Here is a 14,972-nt window from a genome sequence, read left to right on the forward strand (position 1 = left end):
AAATCTCTTCAGAATTAGAGAATCCTACAGTGTAGAAAGGAGACCACATCAGTTGTCTCTGCATTACATATAAAGCGTCTCCTCTAAGACAGTCCAACCCATCACATTTTAATGAAGATTTCCAAAAGAATGTACATTATTTCTCTCTTTGCTATGAAATATCAAAAAAGGAGAGATTTGGGAAGGCAGGGAGACAAGAAGATTCAACCATAGGATCACTTTAGAGTTTAAAACTTTGAATAGACTGAATAGAAGTGATCAATTTGGCCTTCATACAAAGAAAACTATCCTAGGCAGCAGTGTGGGAAAACATTCACTTCTCACAGTGAACAGCTTTTAGCTTCAGCAATCATCAGCATTATGAAGTGCTTATCGGAAAAGAAGACAAAATGCAATTAAGCTAGATTTTCAATGGAACCAAAAATTACTATTCAGACATCTCAGCTGTATGGAAAATACACGATTCTGATCCCTGACTTTTTTTGTTTTGCTAATTTTTCCCCTCTCCTTTCTCTGGCTCTCTTTTTCTTCAAACGTTTATAAAATATGTCAGTCATGATGTAGCACAGCTGAATAATTGTCATAGAGTCAAATGCTTGCAGATGGTTAATGGAAACAGAAAATTAAATGAACAGCAGTGAAGAAACTCGTGCAAAATTAAAGAACCCTATTTCAAATTTAAAGGGTCATTTGGTTTCATCAAAAATCAAATAATATGAATATGTTATTCTCTGCATGAAAGAGACTATGTTAAATTGTTTTGAGTGCTAAAAATGAGCAATCAATGGTGTACTAATGAAATTTGTGAAAAATCAGGCACTATTGAAATATGTAGAAGTTGCCAGATTGTGGCTAAAAAGGAAAGGCTTCTTTAGTGAAGAGGAGGCTGAAAATTATTACTTATATTCCAGAAAGAAAGATCAGATTGTGCAAACAAGTCAAGGTAGAGATAAAGATTATCTAAAATCAGGATTAAGCTGCACAGTTTCCTTTAGCCACTCACATCAAGCATTCTGTTTCAAAATTACTTGTCTAAAAACTGTTCAGCTGGAGGTACCTACAGTCTTGTAAAATGTAATGTTTCCACAGTGCAGAATCCATTTCTGCATAGAGTTTCAGGGACTTAGAATGGTTTTATGAGTCTGAGTTGTCATCCACTTGACTTTTTTGAAAGATATAATTGATAAATCCTTTGTGAAAAGGAGATTTATCTTTTAGGTACAAACAAGATATGCTATTACTCAAAGTATCACTTTGAAGTGGGCATAAGGTGAAGACCCTCTTTTAGAATGGATTTCAAGATTTGAAACATCATATTCTCTGTAAACTGCTATTTATTTTTTCATCATCCTTTCAATTTTCCAGGGAAGTCTGGAGTCAATATGAAGTATTTCAATTCCTCACCTGAATAATTTTAGGCTTCATGCCTTTTCATGCCAAACAAAAATAAAAGATATATTTGGTATTATTGCAAATAAAGCAGACACATCTATGTCAGGTTGACTTATATTTAGATTCTTCAGAAATGCAAAGAGTCAGTGTGTTTCTATAGCCTCATTTTATAAACAGCATTTGTAAACAAAGAAATAAAAGCCAGAATATATGTATTAGGTATTACTTGTGGCACATTCACATAGCTCAATAGTGTAGTTGGTGCGTGTGTAGGTCACTACAGTTAGTTCTAAGGGGACCTTCAGTATATATCATTTTCTTTATGGTCAGAACAGACAAAGTCACTTCAAAATTAGGCAGAAGTCAGCAAAATCATTAATCATCTGAAGTCAGATATGTACCCTGTGAACTCTAGCCATTCCTAAAGCCTAGGAACATTAAATACTGTATAATGCCCCTTTACTTATGAAGCCCAGCATTGTCAAAAATATCTGGTAGAGGGTCCTAATGCTCTTTGACAAATAATTATTTAGATTTCTTTCCTAAGAGCATAACAAGCAGGCTGATCCAGTCTATTTTGTTTGGTGAGATGACAGCACATTATGGCTGAGGAATCACCTATGACCCAACAGTATTTTTCAGAGTATGTGTGAGAAGAGAGAAAGAAGTTCATGTGTCACATGACCAATGATAGATGATAATGTCACCAGCTGGATGCTATTGTCATCCCTTTGAGGTAGGCCAGGTCATGAAACAGACATAAGAAACTCTACTTTATTGATGCAGACTATAATAACAGTCTTTTCCCTTCTTTCTCTCATATACCAAAGAGAGTCTGTCCTGTTCAGACTATGAGGCGGACAGACAGAATTATTATCAAAACTCTATTTAAAACAACTATTTACAATGGTAAAGTCCTGGTGAATAATTAAGGCAAGCAATTCCAATCAAGACCACCCAGGCAATGTCGGATGAACAGACAAGGCTGCAGGATCAGACTGTGGCAGAACAACAAGACAGAATTCAGCTAACTCTCTGCTCGAAGCTATCAGGCTTGGTGAAGCTAGAGGTGCATGGCAAGGCAGAAGCTGGAGGCAAGGTTCTGTGAGCTGGCATGCAGATAGGACTGGGCTGACACGTGGAGGCTAGGCAAGATTGGATTGGAACCTCTGGGCAAGGCTTAGCTCTGGAGGCTAAGCTGGGCTGGACTGGAGAGTCTAGGCAAGGCTGAGAACTGGAAGCAAGACTGGACAGGGCTGGAGAGCCTAGGCAAGGCTGAGAACTGGAAACATGGCTGGACTGGACTGGAGAGTCTAGGCAAGGCTTGAATCTGGGAATATACCTGAATAGCACTGGAGCTAAGCAATGTGGCTTGGAGCTGGACACAAGGCTGTGCTCCGCAGGGACAGCAAGGAGAGGTTTGACTGGAGTGGCTTGTGCAGAAGATGGTTCTGCAGTGATAGAAGTAACTGGCACTGGTTCCACTCTGGATACAGGCAAGGCTTCCGATGCAGGTAATTGCTGTTCTGCAAATGCTGTGAGCTCAAAGGATCGGTTGTCTCCAGCAACTTGTTCCTCGCGCATCTGCCTTTTATGTTGATCCTTTGCATGCCTGTTTCCTTCTGTAGCCAATCGAGCTGCCTTCTGATTCATGCGCTTCTCAGTTCTCCTGTCTCAAGCGCTGATTGATGAATTCAAATCCCCCTCCAGAGTTTGTCCAATCCATGTTTGCAAATTATCCCGCTCTGCTGAGTCACTTCCTGGTTCAGCTTCTCTAAATCTTGCCTGTCGAGTTTTGTTTTCCGCTTCTGACTCCGTATAAGTTTCATTTTCGGAGTCAGAAGCGGGCTCAAACTTCACAGAGTCAAGGTGGCAATCTTGAATTTATTTCTCATGCTTTCCTGGTTTACTGGGCTAAGCTCTTGTTTTATTAACATTGCTACATGTCTTCTTCAATCCCATCTCCATATTCCTCTACAGCTAAGTAGAAGATCACTGTTGTTACTTCCTTTTGGATTCCTGATGATGTCTAGGTCCTAAGATTTTGGGGTGCAAAGCTCAAGCTTACCATTGAGCTTTCCCTTTTCCTTTTTAACTGGAAGTATTGGTTCAATAAAAAGTAGCATACTCCACAGAGCAAGAAGTTAGAGAGCTTTAGAAATATGAATTATAAATAGAGAGCTAAACTGTCATGAATTGTTTTTCATGTTTACTGGTATATTCTTCTCTATTAAGCCTAATGATATGTATGAATTGCTGTCAGCCACATCAGCCACTTACTGTACATATTGCTGAACCTTTCTACATAAACCAAGGAGCAAACTGTATGAAAGAAGATAGTAACAGGATCAGAACAACTACACAAATGATACCAACATGTTGGAATGAAATATACTCCCAACAACCCTCCCATCTTTTGAAATCCTTTCCCCAGGGATGGGGATGGGGGGAATGGGATCCTCTAAATTAGTATGCAATAGAATACAACAGTTTGTCTTAGAAATTAAGAATGAACCATAATCATGCATACCTGGCCAAGAGGAAAATATGGATCTTGGCCTTTAACTTTTATTACAGGTTTAATGAATGACAATTCCCACAAAATGTACTTTACCCATCATATCTAGATATGGATAGGATTTTCCTCTTGTAATGCTTGTTAGTTTTTGTTAAAACTAATTCATGGGCAGTGAACTGCTTATGAAACAGCTACATTGAAATCATAAACCTATGTGTCAGATGCAGATTCTTTTCCTCTCTTGCTATACCATTCCTCTAAGAAGAAAAAGAAAAAGAAAAAAGAAAATATATGTCCAGGCTTGCACAGGTCAAAGTGGCCTTATCTGCAGGGAAGGCAAGGAAGACCAAAGGATCAGAGTTTATTGAAAGCTGCAAAATCCTGTATATGTTGGACCAAAACTGTCAGCCTGTCAAGGTAGTCCAGAGAAGAAACCAATACCATGAGTACTAACACTAGCTTTATTGTAAGCTTACAGTAACAGAACCTTGCAAATCTGAAAGCACATCTCTCCCTTGCCTTTACTTTCCAGAGAACTAGGGAGGGTCCCTTCTGAGGTGCTTACCATGCCCCCATTCCTTCTGGGGACTGTGATACCTCTTATCTGCCTGTTGCCCTGGCTGCAGCTCTTCCTTCTCCTGTCTCTCAAAGATATTCCCACAGACCATTACAAAAACCTACCTGAATCCATATCCAAGGCTGATTTTCCTATGACTCAGTTTACACTAAACAAATCATCTTGGAAGCACCTGGAAGGCACCTGATCAGATCATCTAAGGCATTTATTGGTTGCTTTGAATTTCTCTCCTTGTAAGCTACTCACATATTCTTAGGAAAGACTCTTGTTACGTGATCATACTTTATGTTGAAGGACAGGCATAAAATCAATGTCAGGAATGGTCATGTAGCTTAGTCCAAGAAGATTTAGTTTGTACATTCAGTGCTTGGGTGTCTGGTATCTCTGTGAGCTGTGGACTCCTGCAGAAGACTGGAATTATGCTAGACTCTCTAGTGCAGGAACATGCCCCTTTAGGCTATCAACAAGTTGAGTCAGGATGAGAACGGCTTCCAACACACTGAATATGATAGGACTCCAAAAACAATCCTAATTCACCCCTTCACCACTTCCACCTTGAATAACTGAGCTTAACATGCAGGTCAATTTTAGTACAAAGAAAGTCAGATGACCTGCTTCCAATTGCTTTGGCCACTTAGGATTGGCTAGAAGTTTATGTTCTGATTACACCCCAAATAAGTACTTGTCTCCTGAAGATGATTCTGGTTTCTTAGAAATATTAAAATAATACACTTAGAATTAGCAGTGAAAAATATACTAATGAATTTATTTCTTGAAAAATCAGCATATCCAGTTAAGAAGTATGGTTAACTATAAAACTAAAGTCTCTATGAACAGTGTTGTGCTCTTATATTATAGTGCTATTTCCCAAGTGGCAACAGATGAGCAGCTGAAGCACCTATTGAAATTTTACTCAAACACTTCAGATTTGTCAATATTTATATGATAGATATATATAATATTCCATAATACATCAGTGATTCATATTGAATAGATGTAGCAGCATAATCACACAGTATATAATATTAGTAGGCTTTGGTGTCCACAGATCTTTATGATATTAATACATTTAGCTTCTATGTGCCTATATATTCATTTTGAACATGCTGGCCTCTCAGTATTATGGATAAATAATATTTTCATTTTGATAGGCATAGAATTCCTTTCTTCATTGTACCTTATCCATTTTTTTTAATGGCACTCAGATTAGATGTTTTAGTTTTAGTTTGCTCCATTGTTGATTAGTTGTTAATTGTGTCAGCATATAATTAACTTTTATTTTAGAGAATTTTGATTTGTTAGTAGTTGTAGAGAATGAAAAAAATGTTAAATAATTTTTGTATTTCTGCAAAACTTTGGCTTTTCCAAGACACCTGATATGTTCCCCTTGTGTGGATGGATCTATTTAGCTTGGTATTATGGGGAAAAAGATAAATCATAATTGACACTGAATGATCAGTACAATTCAATAAATTGTATGTGGTATTATTCAGAAGAAAGGAAACAATGTTTGGGTCAAATAAAATCATAACATGTTTTTGTTTTTTTGGCAATGTTGTTCTTGTACTGTTAATATTTAAAATATTAATTTATTCCTCTTTTTGCCAGTTATGGAACAGCACATTCCTTCTAAATCAGCTGACAAAGTTTAAAGGATATTGAAGCTATCAATTAGATTTAAAATTAGCAAACTATGCAGCTAAAACTTTGAGCTCATTAACCTTAAATGCATACACAGAAATAGTAATTAGATATCCTACTCATTGAATGAGAGCAAGGAGGTAAAATAGAAATGTGGAAACAGACGTATAGAATGTAGAAGCAGTATGTATGTGTGTATGTGTATGTGTATGTATATAGGATACACACACACACACACACACACACACAGATCCATTGTGTATATAAAATGGGAGACAGAGATAGAGAGAGACATATAGAGATATCTCATTTTTATCAGAAATAAATCCTGAAAAGAAAAAGTTGTAATGCATGCTTTGGAATCTTATAATCTTTGATAAAACTGAAGTTTGATGTACACCAATGATAATTATATTGTGCAGAAAAAAATTATCTTATGTTTAATAGAATAGGGTAATGTATTAATCTCACAAACAGTACTTTCAAAATATAAAGCACACGCCTACCTCTGGTTTGTCAGTCAATTAAATGTTACTGCATATACAGAGCATGAAGGGTAATTTCTTCCTAATGCAATGCACATAAACAAAATAAAGAATAAAAATAGGAAACCTTTGAATTATAGCAAGTATTCCCATGTCTATTTAGCTAGCCCAGACCACAGTTTTATTTAAATCCTTTCCATGCTTAAAAAGAATGAACAGGAACCATATAAGGGATGAGCCCAGTCCGTACAACTCCAAAATAACACATTTTGGGGGGGAAAAATCTGAGGATTTTTTCCAATTTTTAGTATAATGTATACTAAAAATTGGATATTAGAGACAAAACCACAGTTGTAAGAAGACTGACTGCTGCCTGAAGTGGAGCTGGTGCACCTTTTTTCATGAATGCATTCTTTAATGGTATTAGACTACTCTTTAAATATAATTTTAGGGTAGGCTAATACCTAGTGGCATAAATATGGTGGAGGCAGGGGAGGTAGCCACCTTGGAGCCTGCTGGCTGCAATGGCTGATAGATATTTAGAAGTTTTCCACCCAAGCATGCAGCCCTAGTAGGAACCTAGCAAAAGAAAGGAGCAGAATGAAGAAGAAGAGTAGCACTGAAGGAACAAGGGAGGGAAGTTGCTGCATTTCTGCTGCTACCATTTCCTCTTCTACTCCCAATCCCCATTTTAGTCATCTTCAGAGCAGCAGCAGCACATGCAACATGCATTGGAAGTGAAGCCCCTGAACAAGACGGGTGAGAATAGACAGGTCTAGATGTTTGCAACTCCAATATGGTCTGCCGAGGAAAGGAAGTTTTTCAGGCAGCTGGGGGTGGAAGGTGAGCAGTATATTTTGAGGGGAAAATGTATGTGAAGGAGAGAATAAAGGAAGTTGAGCAGGAGGGGCAGGAATACAGGGTGACTGAGGAAGTGAGGAGAGACCTTCAAGTGGGTCACGCCCATTGCTGCTGCAGCAGCATTGGAGAGATGTAGCCATGCAACTCTCCTCCCCCTCCTGTCCACCATAGGCTTGGGGTACAGGTGGGGATTGGTCCCTGAGCTATCTCCCCATTGGAAGGGATATGTGAGAGATTTGCCTTGGGACTCAGGATTATTGGTTGTAGTCCTGAAAACACCCTGAGATATTTTTTAAACATCAATCTATTTCACTTCTTATCTATCTATCTATCTATCTATCTATCTATCTATCTATCTATCTATCTATCTGATAAATATTTATGATCATTTTATTTCACTTCATATCTATTTATGGGATAAATGTTTCTTTATGATCCATCTATTTCTCCTGCCTATCTATCTCTCTGTCTCCCTTTCTATTATCTCTATCATCTTTATTCTATCCATCCATCCATCCATCCATCCATCCACAAATGCAGGATCAGAGTACCTAATAGCCTCTCCCTGTCAGCTATGGCAGCTTTCAAATGAAAATTCTTCAGATAGCAGCCATTAGTGGACATGAACTAAGTATCCACCAAGCAGTTTTAAGTCCTCCTCCTTTCAATACCTGTTGCTCCTGACAAATGTCTCTTTTAATTTCCTTGATGCCAAGAAAGATATAGACACTTTCCTCCTCCCCCTCTACCCACCTTATTCCCCATCAGCAACAATTGGTTCTGTGTAACAAGAGCAATTTCATGGCTGCTGTTTTCACAGCTAATTTCTGGTGAGAGGAAAAGTTTGGCTGGCTGGGCAGCTGAATGTCTGGGAGCCGTTTCTGGATTGCTTCCTTTAAGCTTGACTGCATCACAATAGGTCCCCTAACTGCTCCCCACTATGGTTGACAAGATACAAGCTGGATTATCATTTATCCATTTTGCTAAAGCTATTGCCCAAAAGGCACTTTTATAAAATAGATAGATAGATAGATAGATTAGATAGATAGATAGATAGATAGATAGATAGATAGATAGATAGATAGATAGATAAGGCTAGTCATTCCTTGACCACCATTTATCAGCAATAGCCTAAACTGTAGCTCTCACAGCTCTAATAAAATGCCCTCTCCAAGGGCTACAGCTGCTATATATTGCATATTGTTCAAAAACATAAAGGACTGCTTTGGACCCAGCCATTTTTTTCCAGATCACTTCTTCTGCAAAGTTTCCAGTGATTAGTTCCATTCATTTACCAACACTAACAGGAAATGGATCAATTTGTCAACCACTTTTTCAATCACAAGACCATTTGTGCTTCATATTTAGATTTCTTCACACATTATTCATATAATAGATTTACACAATGAAGCTTGAAAGTACCTCAAGGCTACCTTGATATTTATATAAACTATGGAGTAGATAACGGAAATAAGCATGCTTATGTGCAGTTAAATGCTAGAACATTCATTGCTAGTGATTATCAAGGAGGGAAAGCAAAGTTAGTAAGCAATGTTTAATTAGGGGGATCAAGGCAACCTACCCTTAATTCCAATAATAAAAAGACTGCCATTGTTATAAGTAAGGAGATCTTTCCCTAATAAATATAAGGAATGCAGAGGGTTTAATGCAGCCCTTCTCACAACAATGTAATGATACATTAGATTATCTGAGGCTTAAAATGTTGCATTGATTTAGATCAGTGTTTCTCAACCTTAACAACTTTAAGATGCTGGCTGGGAAATTTTGAGAGTTGAAGTCCACACATCTTAAAGTTGCCAAGGTTGAAAAACACTGATTTAGATTTTGCTTCATTTTGGTCTACCCTCACAGTAATAGAAAGATCAGCTGGTCCCAGTTAAGTCCCCGCTGTAGGGAAAAATTCAAGATCCCTTTCCCATAAACCCACCTGCAGGCCATAGTAGGCCAGGGTGAGAAAGCAGATATACCATGTAATAAATAGCTCCAGATAACTCAGACAGACACTAACTCCACATATGCAACTTCTAACAATAATATTCTAAGACTTTGCAATGTATTCTGTTGGGGGTAGGGGACTGATTGTGTTTATTTTTAATTACATGGGAAAGAATGTGAAACTGTCAATATGTCTGCGCTCTAATTTGATTGATTACACTGTAAAAATAAAGCCAGTTATGGCCTGCCTGCTTTTGAGGAGACAATGGGTAATTTAATCTTCCCTAACCTGCTTTTCATATTTGGCCTTTGGTTTCCAGATCTATTAAGAACATTTATTGTTTCAAAATGTTAGTATGAATAAATAATGAGATATAAAAGAATACTGAACACGTTATAATAATATTACAGAAGTCAGTGGCATGATCTCATCTGGAAAATAGTAATCCATTTTTCACCTGTAATTCAGGGGCTCATTGTAATGTTATAGAGGTCATTGAAATATTTACCTACACTGATTAGAGGCATCCTAAATATGTGGCAGTACATTGCATATAACTCCTAGTTGGTGGAATAGGACTAACAGTACAGTCTGTGGACTTGCAGGGTAGTCTATAAATGAGAGATTCTAGCTTTCATAGAATTGCATTAACATGCTTGGAATAAAACTGGTGCGGCCTGGAGGCATTGGAGGCCCTTAGCAGCAAGTCTTTTGGGTATTGTTGTGGTGAATGTATCAACTTTTTAAAAAAGACTGGCAGAACATACAAGTCTGCTTGGGGTGCCACATGTGGCCCACTGGCCATAGGTTGTGGAGACCTGCGCTATATGGAAGATTGCAATGTGGAATGCAAGAGGAGTAAGTGGTAAAAAATAGGAATTAAAAAATGAAAATATAGAAAATAAAATTGATACATTATGTGTCTATGGACACTATGGATCTTGCCCTATCATCAGAATTGGCTGCTAACTCATCCCAGAAGGCAGAAATTCTCCACTCATCTTCAAATTAACCTGCAGGTGTGTTTTTCTGTTCCACTTTTTCTGTTTGGGCTAGAGTGTTTCAATTTGCTGCAGGCTCAGCTCAGCAGTTCATTGGCTACTTTGAAGAGATAGTGCCAACCCTTCTACAGAACCAATGCTTATCATGAATCCTAATAGGTTCTATATCTCCTCTACCACACTAAGGAAATTGTGTGGTGTATGTTTAACAGAGAGATTGCCAGTTCAAAATCTGACAGAAAAATTCCAAAAAATCCCCTTCTCACCCCTATGGGTGGTATGTGTCTTCCTCAACCTCAGGTCCTCTACCAGAGTCCTGGGAGTTTGAGGGTTCTGCACAGTATCTTAGCTGTTCCTAGGCCTGGACAGAGAGCTCTAATGTTGTTCCTGGGATCTGCTGGAGCCACTCTGCCAGCTTAGGGGTCATAGCCCTGAGTGCTCCTACCACCACTGGGACCACTTTGGCCTTCACTTTCCACATCCTGTCTAGTTTCTCTTTTAGGCCCTGGTACTTCTCCAGCTTCTCATACTCCTTTTTCCTGATGTTACTGTCACATGGCATTGGTACATCTGTCACCACTGATGTCCTTGTCAACTACCACTATGTCTGGTTAATTGGCCAGTACCTGCCTGTCCATCTGGATCTGGAAGACCCACAGGATCTTAGCCCTGTATTCTCCATAACCTTCTGTGGAATCTCTCATCTGGACTTCAGAGGGTCTAGCCCATATACTGTGCAGATGTTCCTGTACACAATGCCAGCTCTTTGGTTGTGCCATTCAGTGTATGCCATTCCTGCCTGCATCTTACACTCTGCCACTATGTGTTGGACTGTCTCTAAGGCCCCTCTGCACAGTCTGCACCTTGGGTCCTGTCTAGTGTGGTAGACCCCTGCTTTTATGGATCTGGTGCTTAGTGCCCATTCTTGTGCTGCTGTGATCAGTGCCTCAGTGCTGTCTTTTAGTCCAGCCATTTCCAGATGCTGGTAGGATTTCCCAGTGCCAGCCACCTCAGCTATCAGTTGATGATACATCCCGTGCAGGGTCTTGTCTTGCCATGGCACTTCCTCTGCTTGATCTTCCTCCCATGTCTGTTGCTGCTGCCTCAGGCATTCTCTCAGCAGTTCATCTTTGGGTGTCATCTTACTGATATACTTCTGGATGCTCTGGATGTTATCCAGGAGAGTGGCTTTGACACTCACCAGACCCTGCCCACCCTCTTTCTGGGTAGTATACAGTCTCTGGGTGTTGGACTTGTGGTGGAAACTTCTGTACATTGTGGGGAGCTTCTGGATCTTCACATCATCAGCATCCATGTCCTTCTTTGGCCAGCCCACTATACCAACAGGGTATCTGATAACTGGCAGGACATACATGTTGATGGCATGGATCTTGTTCTTCCCATTGAGCTGGCTCTTTAGGACCTGTCTTATCCTTTGGTGGTACTTGGCTGTATTCCTTGCCTTCTCATCGTGGTTCCCATGGGACTGTGGGATACCAAGGTACTTGTAGATGGCCAGTATGTCTGCTATGTGGCCTGATAGTAGTAACACCCCATCAGTCTTAACGATCTTTCCTCTCTTTACGATCATCCAGGCTACACTTTTCCAATCTGAATGACATCCCAGTGTTCTCACTGTAGATCCATGTCAGGTGGATCAGCGAGTCGATGTCTCATTCACTCTTAGCATACAGCTTGATGTCATCCATGTAGAGGAGGTGCCTGTTGGTAGTTCCACTCTTGAACTTGTATCCCCCCCACACAACCACTTCTGCTTTTGTTTCTTTTTTAAAAAGTCAAGAGTTTTACCATTTGTCCAGTTACCCAATGTGAAAGCTGTTCAGAACAGAATAAAAGAATTATGTTACAGAGTGCCAAATAAGTGTGTAAAGTTTTGCTAATGGGAAATATGAAAATGAGGCATGGTGGATTGAAATATAGAATAGATATAAACCCAGACTGTGCCAGAAAATGCCTTTATGGGTGTCAGCACAAGAAGCATTTTATAGGAAAGAAGCAGCAGGTAAAGAGAAATGGTTAACCTATCAAGAGTTGTTAAAACAAGAGCATGGAGAATAAAAAATGAAATCAAGAGAACAATTGTCTGCAGAGGGGTTTAGTTTTCAATGGTTTTCGTACACACAATTAGGAGAAAGATTTAAGGTAAATAACAGGACATTTGGAATTTAGCAAGAGAAGACAGAATTTGATGTTGTACAAATAATGAACATATAATTGCCAAAATGTACAAACTCTTGCTGAAATTCAAAATGGAGGATGAACAAGTGAAAGAGTGTATGATAAAGCTGCCTAAGAATTTTGGACATAATATATTGTTGGAACAGTGGAAGAACATGTGGTTGAAAGGACTGAAATTCACATTATGTTATAATCTGAAAGAAAATTGTTATGATGTACCATTGGTAAATGATTCCAGAAAAATTAACTAGAATGTATAAAAATACCTCATTTATGTTGGAAATGTGGACAACATGAAGGGTTATTTTATCATGCTTGGTGGACTTATAAAAAAGCCAGAAAATCTTGGGTTCAAATATATATATTGATACTAAGAATTTTAAAGACTAAGATTCAACTGAAACTGAAGCTGTTTTTGTTGAGATTAATGCACAGACAACTAGAAAAAAGCCATGACAGATTGTTTTTATACATGATCACTGCTGCGAGACAACTATATGCACAAAAATGGAAAGGTTCTGAAATACCTACAGTGGAGGAATGGTTGGTGAACATCTAGCAGAGATGGCAAAATTAACTTGTTTGCTTAGAGAAAGATCAACTGCTACATTTATTAGCAACTGGAAACCCCTTATGGATTTTTTGCTGAAAAAAGAAAAAAAAAATGAACTGATGATTTATGGATCTGATGATTAAAAAGGGCTGATTAGGGAAAGAAGGAAACTTTAGTTGTAACCTTAGAGAGAGAGAGGGCAAAATATAAACGTACTTATAACTGCTGTTAAGATTAAAAGCCACTTTTTTATTATTCTTTCTTTCTTTTTCCTTCTTTTCTACTTCTTTTTCTGTATTTCTTTTTCACTTTTCTATTACTTTTCTCCATTTCTCTTATCTTTAACTTAAAATTTGTATTGATTTTACTCTGTGGAAAGTCTTCTGTAATAAATATTACAGATTTCTTGCTATCCGATAATAAGGATGGAAAGAAAAACATTGCTGTAAAGAATATAGTCAAACAGACCAAGGACCAATTAAAAATTTCAGAGAAACTCCATAAAAAAATGGATGAAAATAAAGCACCATTTTGGAAGAGGGTGAAGAGGGCTAAACAAGGGGCCTCCAGGAGAGTGAATGGAATTAAAAATACAAATGATGAAATTATATGGAGTCATCAAGTGAAGGAATGCTGAAAGGATTATTTTAATTATATGGAAATGATAATGACATGTGTAAAAGTCAGTCTGAAAAGAAACATTAGTGTCTGAAAAAAAAGTATGGAAAGGAAGTCATAAATAATGTGAGACTATCGCAAAATGGTGCGGCTGAAAGTCTGGATGACATAACTAAGGAAATATTAAAATAGAGATGTGGTTTGCTTATATGTAGCTCTGCACCTTGTGTAATGCTTGTGTAAAGACTGAGCTGTGCCTAGATTCAAAGAATGGTGCATGGTCTCCCTACGCAAAGGAAAGGTAACACGTTTTAATGAAAAACTCCAGGCAGGTGAGTTTGTTGAGAATGCCTGGGAAGCTGTTTGGCAGAATTCTGATTGAAAAGATAAAAAAAGATGACAGTGAGTAATATTTGCAGTGCAGCTTTATGCTAGTAGGGGATGTGAAGACCAGATTTACTCTTCAGCTGGTCATTGAGGAATGTAGGAATTTGAGAAAAGCAGTGCATGTTTCTTTATTCAGAGAAAGTATATAATAAAGCAAATAAGGTTTGATTATGGATTGTTTTGCATGAATATGACCATTGCTTGCTGAATCTGATAAAAGTGGTACGTGATGGAAGAAAAACTTGTGTAAGAATAAATGGAATGCATAGTAAATGGTTTGGTATTGAGCAATGGGTAAGACAAGCATGTATGAGGTCTCCCTGGTTGTTTAATACATTTATGGATAAATGTATAAGGAGTGTTTGTAGTGAAGTTAGAGATTTGTGTGTAGGTTGGACATGTGAATATATATGTGTTTTACTATGCATATGAAGTATACACATGTCATTTGCTGAGAATCTGAATTATTTTTGAGTGTATATTAGATTCTATCCATACAACAAGTAGTATAGATCTGAAAATTAATGTATCAAAGACCAGATTATATATGTTTGACAGGGAAGTGGAATAAACTATTTCAAGGTATACATAACTGGTGGAAAACTAAATGTATTTATGTATTTTGGAAGAATGTTTAATGAGAATCTTAGGAGAAACATGAAAGTAAATTGAATAGAGTGGGAATGGGGTATTCGACAATCCTGTATGGTAAGAATAGAGATAGAGCAAAGAATGTATGGATGCTTACTGAATGTGTTCAGTAAAAAAAAAAGCTATACTTTG

This window comes from Candoia aspera, chromosome 2, assembly GCF_035149785.1.
Source record: "Candoia aspera isolate rCanAsp1 chromosome 2, rCanAsp1.hap2, whole genome shotgun sequence".
Taxonomy (NCBI): Eukaryota; Metazoa; Chordata; class Lepidosauria; order Squamata; family Boidae; genus Candoia; species Candoia aspera.